Here is a 9369-nt window from a genome sequence, read left to right as displayed (position 1 = left end):
ATATATATCACATGTCTCTGTTGTTACCCTCTGTAATAACAGTCATGTATACCCTGCTCAGGAGGTTTATATATCACATGTTTCTGTTGTAACATTCTGTATTAACATGCATGTATACCCTGTTCAGGAGGTTCATATATCACATAGATTGTTGTTACCCTCTGTAGTAACAGTTATGTATACCCTGTTCAGTAGGTTCATATATATCACATGTCTCGGTTGTAACATTCTGTAGTAACATTCATGTATACCCTGTTCAGGAGGTTCATATATATCACATGTCTCTGTTGTTACCCTCTGTAATTACAGTCATGTATACCCTGCTCAGGAGGTTTATATATCACATGTTTCTGTTGTTGCCCTCTGTAGTAACATTCATGTATACCCTGTTCAGGAGGGTTATATATCACATGTCTCTGTTGTTACCCTCTGTAGTAACATTCATGTATACTCTGTTCAGGAGGTTTATATATCACATGTCTCTGTTGTTACCCTCTGTAATTACAGTCATGTATACCCTGCTCAGGAGGTTTATATATCACATGTTTCTGTTGTAACATTCTGTATTAACAGTCATGTATACCCTGTTCAAGAGGTTTATATATCACATGTCTCTGTTGTTACCCTCTGTAATAACAGCCATGTATACCCTGCTCAGGAGGTTTATATATCACATGTTTCTGTTGTTACATTCTGTAGTAACATTCATGTATACCCTGTTCAGGAGGTTTATATATCACATGTCTCTGTTGTTACTCTCTGTAGTAACAGTCATGTATACCCTGTTCAGGAGGTTTATATATCACATGTCTCTGTTGTTACCCTCTGTAATAACAGTCATGTATACCCTGTTCAGGAGGTTTAAATATCACATAGATTGTTGTTACCCTCTGTAGTAACAGTCATGTATACCCTGTTCAGGAGGTTTAAATATCACATAGATTGTTGTTACCCTCTGTAGTAACAGCCATGTATACCCTGTTCAGGAGGTTTATATATCACATGTTTGTGTTGTTACCCTCTGTAGTAACAGCCATGTATACCCTGTTCAGGAGGTTTATATATCACATGTTTGTGTTGTTACATTCTGTAGTAACAGTCATGTATACCCTGTTCAGGAGGTTTAAATATCACATAGATTGTTGTTACCCTCTGTAGTAACAGCCATGTATACCCTGTTCAGGAGGTTTATATATCACATGTTTGTGTTGTTACCCTCTGTAGTAACAGCCATGTATACCCTGTTCAGGAGGTTTATATATCACATGTTTGTGTTGTTACATTCTGTAGTAACAGTCATGTATACCCTGTTCAGGAGGTTTATATATCACATGTTTGTGTTGTTACCCTCTGTTGTAACAGCCATGTATACCCTGTTCAGGGGGTTTATATATCACCTGTTTCTGTTGATACCCTCTGTGGTAACATTCATATATACCCTTTATATATCCACTGTTTCTGTTGTAACCCTCTTTAGTAACAGTCATGTATACCCCCTTTATATATCACCTGTTTCTGTTGATACCCTCTGTGGTAACATTCATGTATACCCTTTATATATTCCCTGTTTCTGTTGTAACCCTCTTTAGTAACAGTCATGTTTACCCTGCTCAGGAGGTTTATATATCACCTGCTTCTGTTGTATTCCTCTTTAGTAACAGTCATGTATACCCCCTTTATATATCACCTGTTTCTGTTGATACCCTCTGTGGTAACATTCATGTATACCCTTTATATATCCCCTGTTGCTGTTGTCACCCTCCTTAGTAACAATCATGTATGCCTTGTTCAGGAGGTTTATATATCACATGTTTCTGTTCTTACATTCTGTAATAACAGTCATGTATACCCTGTTCAGGAGGTTTATATATCACATGTCTCTGTTGTTACCCTCTGTAATAACAGTCATGTATACCCTGTTCAGGAGGTTTATATATCACATGTTTCTGTTGTTACCCTCTGTAAAAACATTTAACTGTTTCGTATTTAGGAGATTTTTATATATCACATGCTTCCTTGTGAAAAAAGTGATGTTTGAAAAGTACAAGAGTAAGACCAGCTGTTCTGCTCCATCGACGACCTCCGCCATGTAAATCTAGGCCAACTCCAAGGAAGCACACGTCTTAACATCGTATGGAGCACAATCGGTTTGTAAGACACGGATGGAATAATTGAATTGAATGATGAATGGATCTCCACTAGTTCGAGAGCACCAATTATATAAAGGCTAATCCCAAGACCCCAAACCTAGCAGAACTTCCAACGTATTAGTTTTAAATATATCATATGAACCTACACACTATAGGGGTTTAATTTATTGATGTAAAAAGCACTTGTAAAAAGAAGACATTCAAACCAAGCAGGAAGTACATGTGCGCTTAATTATAAACAACTATTTTAACATATCGATAGAATTTCGTCTGTAACAGTTAATAATGAAGCAGTAAAACCTTGATACTGACCTTTATAAGAGGATGACCACATTCAACGATTTAGGATAACTTGTAACAACCATTGTTTGTGAGGCTGTCACTGCCCTTGTATACATGGTATGGGTAAACCAGATCTATAAATATCTATGTGGTTGCCGGTTTTAACAATTGTCAGACTTGCCCGGACTTTTGCAAAATTCTTTCCGCTCGTTGCACACGGCTTAAACTGACATGTTACCCTATCCACTATGTGACTTTCACCGTGACTAACAGCTTGCCTTGCCAATTAACGCTTTAACATATATATACGTTTACAATACACAAGTTACGTCATATCATCTGTACTACCAGTCACTATCAATTGTATTTAGGATACAAAAATAATTAATTGAAATTTACATGCATCACTACTCCAGCTCTGGATTTGAGAACGTGTCACGGCTTGGATTTGATCAAAATTTGTTGTGGAAGGCGATGTTGTTCCTGTCTGGATTAACACCATCCCCCCAGTATTGTCCAGGGGTCTCTATTTAACTTCTCTTTTTTTATATTCACCCCAGTCGTATTGATTATGAGCTCCATTTAAAAAGGGTACTCTTTAAATGAGAGGATGGTTTATTGCTGGACACATATAAACACACATACCTTATCATTTTATTATTTCAGTAATTTTCATACACCCGTTTTGTTGTCCTGGTTTTTTTTCATGCCGTCACGAAGACCTCTTACTTTTCTTTTTTAAGGTTAAAAAATATAATTTCATCACACATTTTTATTCTACCGATAATATGTCATCACATATTTTTATTGTACCGGAAAATGTCGTCAAGCGTCATACTGGTTTTTTTTAAAGATATATATTTTTGTTTTACATATAAATTTGAAATATATCTCATGTCAAAGGCACAAATAATGTTATATTATTAATATTGAAGGTTGTAGCAATGACAGTGAAATACAAACGACCTATGTAGAGGCGGCAAACTTATTTAAAGGATGAGTATAATATTCAAAAGGAAGATTGACGACGCGGATCTATTAGTGGAGACAATGGCTTCCTTTGATTGGTTGCAGCTTTAATATCACGGAAAGGCTGTCAAAGAAAAGCTATATTTAATACTGATGTGTTGTTTTAAAACTGGTTTGGTTTATTTCATCTGATTTATCAGCCTAATAGTGTATCTGATGTCACAATCGCACATTGGTAGAAGAATGTTGTATATGTACATTGTTTGATCACTTATTTGTATGAATCTCGGTTTTTGAATGTTCCCGCTTCGAGGTAAGTATGCGTTTGCGAGAGCGTCCGAGAGTGGTCAAAGTACTACACGGGAGCCAATCTGACCAAGATGGACGTGTTTGTCATCTTGTCATAAAAACCACCCGGAATTCAGACGCATATACACCTGAGATGTGATAAGTCATTATTATAGTTATTAGGTTGCTAATTGTATGCAATGTCTGTTGCATCAGTTACTGGTGAATGACCGTAATAAGCTATTTCATTTCAGTAATAATTACCATAACTTTAGTATGCATATACAATACCTACACCCATCTTTGTAGCCCAAAAACAAAAGATTCAAATATCCGTACCTTCCTACCGTGACGTAACCCATATCTCGACGACAGAGCCACGGAGTGATCTCCCTTCCTCTTCCTTTTATGGCGCCTGCTGCCTGCTGACGCCCGGAGCTAAAGTTTTGTCGGTTTGGTTCGAGTGTCAACTCAATTTTTTGCGCAGTTTGTGTGCCTTATACCCATCTGCCCTTGTTAATATAATTAATTATTGTTGAAAATATTTTTGTGCCTCTTACGGCCGGTTATTTTCCTCCACGTTTGCCGGTGGTGTACCACGGTCCGCCATTATCGTGGGTTAATTTCCGACCTCTGTTTATTTCGGTGACGGTTGTTTGTTTCGGCAAACGTTATTTATTTTAACCGTTTTCTGATTTATATTACGGGTGAAATTCTTTCTACGTTGCGTACTTTGTACTATCGTATTTTATCATTTTTTCCCGTGGTATCTGCTTGTAAATTTTTGTTTACTTTCACTTTGGAGGGTATGTCTCGGTCGGGACAGCGACGAGGTAGAGCTCATGGGTGTTCCCATTTCTTTGTGGAACGGGACCCTCATGATGCTTGTCCTAGGTGTTGTCCTTGCAGTGAGGTTTCGCCTTGTGAACTTTGTTCACAGACTAAATCTCAGGACAAGGACTTCATTGTTCCAAAGCTACCCTCAACTTACCGTAAGAGAGATTCGTCTGTTTCTTCCGGTAAGCGAGGGAAGCAGAGAGGTAGGGGTCGTGCCACCAGCTCTCTGGGGTCTGGTGGTACTGTCTCTGTTCCTGTCTCGGGGGGTCTCACTTCGGCGAGTCTCTCTCGTGAGCAGGGGGTGGCCCTTCCTGTCCAGGAACTCCCTGGAGGAGGGGAGGGGCAGCCCGACCCTGGCTTGGTACAGCCAAGGGTCGAATTGGCCGGGAACGCCCGTAAGCTTTCGCGCTTGCCTTCGGGTAGGGACTACCGGCCGCCGGTCACTGACTCTGTCAGTGATCCCGGCATTCCAGGTGGTGCTGTCGTTGGGGACAGTCTTGGTGCCGGGCCTGTTCTTTTGGGTTCAGGTCCTGGTGTGACTACAGACTTTCTATCCGGATTGTCTGTGTCTACCGGGATTAATGACGCACAGCTCACTAATCCCGGCACCAATGCTGGTCAGGCGTAACCTCCCGGTCAGTTACCCGGACCAGGTCCTGAGTTTCATTCTTCCGGGAACCTGGGGAGTTTCCCCCCGGGTGTTGGGTTTGCTGGACAGGGGGCCGGTTTCCGGCCTCCGTTTTCCCCTGGCTTACGGTATACGGGTGCTTGCGGGCAACCATCCTTGGGCCGCCCTTACCAGCCTGCGGATAGTTTTGGGTTGCGGCAGCATCCCGGCAGTTACGGGCTTAGCCCGTACATGTCCGGGTTTCCACCTGGAGGGAGTGGCGGTCCACCTTCGCTCTTTGGGCAAGTTGGCCAGCCCCAGTCTCAGGCAGGCCAGTTTGGCCAGTTCTGGGGTCACTCCCAGCCCGCGGGACCTTTCCCTTATCCTCCGGGATATGGGCTTAACCCCATGGCTTTTCCGTCGTGGAATCCTTGGGGTTTGGTCTCTCCCTCGCGGAGACGTGATATCAGTTCTGTTGACCCCTCTCTGCGTCTCTCCATCCAGATTCTGTCTGATATAGACTACCTGACGGTTTGTCTATATAGGGTATCCGACTTGCCTGAGGGTCGGATTACCGAGACAGAGCAGGCCGACATCCAGGACAGAGTGACCTCTGCCCTGAACGGGGCATTGATAGTGCTGGCAGCTTTACAGGTGTCATCGCTCGTCAATGTCTTGTTGGCTAGGCGGTTTTCAGTTTTGAAAAAAAACGCCCGGTCGATGAGCCTTACCGCTCCAGATTGTTGACTGCCCCCTTCTCAGGGTCCACTCTTTTTGGAGGGGCCCTTCCTTCTGTTCAGAAGAATTTGAAGGAGGACTCGGTCGCCTCTGCACTTCTGGTGAAGAGGATTCAGGCTGAGAAGGCCAGTACCTCGCAGGGGTCAGCGCCTCCTAAGAAGAAGGCTAAACCTTCGGCTTCGCAGTCCTCTGCGCAGCCCAAGTATAAGCCTCCCTTCAAGGGCAACAAATGGAAGGGTAAGAAGGGTAAGAACCCTCCTGGGGGTAAGAAGAAGGGTTCCTGACTCTTTTCTTCCCTCCTTGGTCGTGTCAGACGACGAGTTTGGCCGGGAGGAATGCAGTCCTCTCGGCTCAAGCTTAGGTCCTTCTCCCGCAGGATTAGGCTTCGGGTCAGCAGACGATTCTCTTGCCTGGCAAGGTCTCGATCTGCCTCGACCAGATCTTCCTGTGGGGGGTCGTCTTTCTGCTTTCCTTCCAGAGTGGAAGGAAATTACGGAAGACGCATGGACCTTGTCTGTGATCAAGGAGGGGTTAGGCATTCCGCTAGTGCGGGATCCGCCCTTAGCGTCAGAGCCAATCTTTTTTCCTCCACCGGGGGATCCGGAAAAGGCTCTGGCGCTCCAGGAGGAAGTAAGGACCATGCTTTCCAAGGGCGCGGTCGAGGAGGTTCCTATGTCGGGATGCACTCCCGGGTTCTACTCCAGAATGTTTCTGGTTCGGAAGAAGTCCGGGGCGTGGCGTCCCATCATAGATCTAAGTGCCTTCAACAAGCACGTAGATTCTCCTCACTTCAAGATGGAGACTCCTCGGGGTATTATCGCCTCCGTGAGAGAGGGAATGTGGGCGACTTCAGTAGATCTAAAGGACGCCTACTTCCACATCCCCATCAAGAAGTCGGCACGGAAGTACCTCCGTTTTACTTGCAACGGAAAGGTCTTCCAGTTCCGGGCCATGCCGTTCGGGCTCAAGACTGCACCTTTGGTTTTCACCAAGCTGATGCAGGTGGTCGTGGGATTCCTGCACTCTCGAGGAATAGATGTTCACATCTATTTCGACGACTCCCTCATGCTCCACCTAGTGAGAGAGTCTCTGGTGCAGGTCACCCGGTTGGTTCTGAAACTCTTACTCAAGGTCGGCTTCATTCCTTCCAGAGAAAAGTCGGAGGTTTCCCCATCTCAGGATTTTGTTTTTCTGGGTAACCGTTTCAGTACGGTTCAGGGCATCGCCCTTCCACCGATGGAGAAGTTCGAGAAGGCCAGGGCTTTTGCTCTGACCTTCATCGGCCGGTCTCAAGAACAGGTACGTTGGCTTCTCAGTTTTCTGGGATATCTCAACGCCCTGGCCGATGTGGTCCCCTTAGGGAGACTTCACATCAGGCCTCTCCAGATGTTTCTCCTTGCCAACTGGGTCCCTTCTTCAAGGGATTGGGAAGCCTTGCTTCCTCTGAACCAGTCGGTCAAGGAGTACGCACGCTGGTGGACTCATCAGGACAATGTTCTCCGAGGGGTTCCTTTGTCCAAGCCAGTTCCCACTATGACCCTGTACACGGATGCATCCATGACAGGGTGGGGAGCTTATCTCGACGGGCGTTGCCAGTCGGGGGAGTGGTCTGGGGAACAGCTCTCGGAGCACAGCAATGTGCTCGAGATGAGGGCTGTTCTGTTGGCTCTGCAGTCTTTTCGGGAGATCCTGCATTCCAAGGTGGTTTGTGTGGCTACGGACAACACTACGGTTGTCGCGTATCTGGAGAGACAGGGGGGAACCAGGTCTCACACCCTGTGTGCCCTCGCTATCCGCATTCTGCTTCTATGTCAGGAAATGCAGTTGACAATTTGTGTCAAGCATCTACCAGGCAGGTTGAATGTTCTGGCGGATACTCTTTCCAGGCGCCGCCAGCCGGTTTTGACAGAGTGGCAACTGAATCCCTCGATTTTCGTGGGAATTTGTCAGGTGTGGGACAGGCCTCACATAGACCTGTTCGCCACTTCACTGAACAATCAGTTGCCAACGTTTGTCTCTCCGGTACCAGATCCAAGGGCTTGGGCCGTGGACGCTCTGTCTCTGGATTGGGAGGGAATGCATGCATATGCATTCCCACCCTTCAACATGGTGGGCAGGGTGCTGCAGAGGTTTCGAGAGCATCAGTGTTCCCTCCTCCTGATAGCGCCCCTGTGGCCGAGGCAGCCTTGGTTTCCGGAGCTTTTGTCGCTTTTAGTGGAAGAGCCCCTGGCTCTTCCTCTCAGAGCGAACCTCCTTCGCCAGCCTCGGTCCAGAACGATGCACTCTCGTCCGGAGATCCTCCACCTTCACGCGTGGAAGCTATCTCAGGAGGCCTCGCTCAGGCAGGCTTTTCTAGGGACGTGTCAGATCGCATCGCTCGATCAATAAGGTCTTCCTCATCTGCCGTCTACCAGTCACGATGGAAGGTTTAATGTGTAATCTGTTCATGGTAGGTCGGAGGTAGGCTCGTCCTCCTCTCTTTCTGCCTTGATTAGGGGGTTTGGGTTGGACAGGCCTAGGGTCCGGCAGTTGGCTCCGCAGTGGAGTTTGCCACTGGTGCTCGAATCGCTGATGCGGGCGCCTTCTGAGCCTTTAGCGTCTGCCTCCTCGAAGTGTGTTACCTACAAGGTGGTATTCCTTACTGCCCTGGCCTCAGGTCGAAGGAGGAGTGAGATTCATGCCTTGTCTTATCACCCCTCTTGCCTCCGGTGCTCCAGGAATTACTCTGCCGTTACCCGTCTCACTGATCCTGCCTTTATGGCTAAGAATCAGGTTCCTGGCTTCTCGCCCGATCCGATTAAGATTCCGTTTTTGACTGCCTTCGTTGGGTCTGAGGAACGGGATAGGTTGCTCTGTCCCTGTCGAGCGCTTAGGTTTTACCTCGATAAAACCAGGGGGGGGCGAGGTCCTCGATCTCGTCTGTTTTTGCCCATTAAGCAGGGTCAACAGGATATCTCTTCTCAGTCAGTGTCTAGATGGATCTGTCAGGTCATCAAGTACGGTTACGACCACTCGGATGATCAGGTTCGGGCGTTGTATAAGGTGAGAGCTCATGAGATCAGGGCCCTTGCTGCGTCATGGGCCCTCCTCAATGGGTCCCCCTTTCAGGAGGTCATACCACTCGCTTTCTGGCGCGGACAGACTACCTTCACGGATTTTTATCTCCGGTCCTTGGCTTCTCATTCTGATGGATTGTATTCCCTTGGACCGGTGGTGGTTGCACAGTCTGTGGCTGTTCCTCCACAGTAATTCAGTGATTTTAAATAGTATGCTATCAGGCACCACGGTGGTACACCTGCTCGTTTCACGGGGAGGTTTTCATTCTTTTAATTACTTTCGGGGCTTTATTAGGGGGTTCCTTGAACCTTTTCCCTACCTTGAACATGTCTCGGGTTTGTTCCGTCAGCCTAGTCTGACTGGATTCGAAGCCTCCACTACGGTAAGACGAATTCGCATACTAAAGTTATGGTAATTATTACTGAAATGAAATTGAGGTTT

The 9369-nt window shown here is 46.2% G+C and overlaps 1 protein-coding gene across 1 annotated transcript in view; it reads right to left on the bottom strand.

The window, feature by feature from the left end:
* Nucleotides 1–2634, bottom strand: part of LOC110450179 — a 17897-nt gene extending 15263 nt beyond the window's left edge. Inside the window, exon 1 of the mRNA XM_021497487.1 lies at nucleotides 2463–2634. The gene's annotated coding sequence lies outside the window, so the exon portion shown is untranslated. The remainder of the gene's footprint in view (nucleotides 1–2462) is intronic.
* Between the last annotated feature and the right edge of the window lie 6735 nt (nucleotides 2635–9369).

The sequence above is a fragment of the Mizuhopecten yessoensis genome, unplaced genomic scaffold, assembly GCF_002113885.1.
Source record: "Mizuhopecten yessoensis strain PY_sf001 unplaced genomic scaffold, ASM211388v2 scaffold5061, whole genome shotgun sequence".
Classification (NCBI taxonomy): domain Eukaryota; kingdom Metazoa; phylum Mollusca; class Bivalvia; order Pectinida; family Pectinidae; genus Mizuhopecten; species Mizuhopecten yessoensis.
The sequence above is the reverse complement of the archived record's forward strand: the minus strand, read 5'-3'. Positions and strand labels throughout refer to the sequence as shown.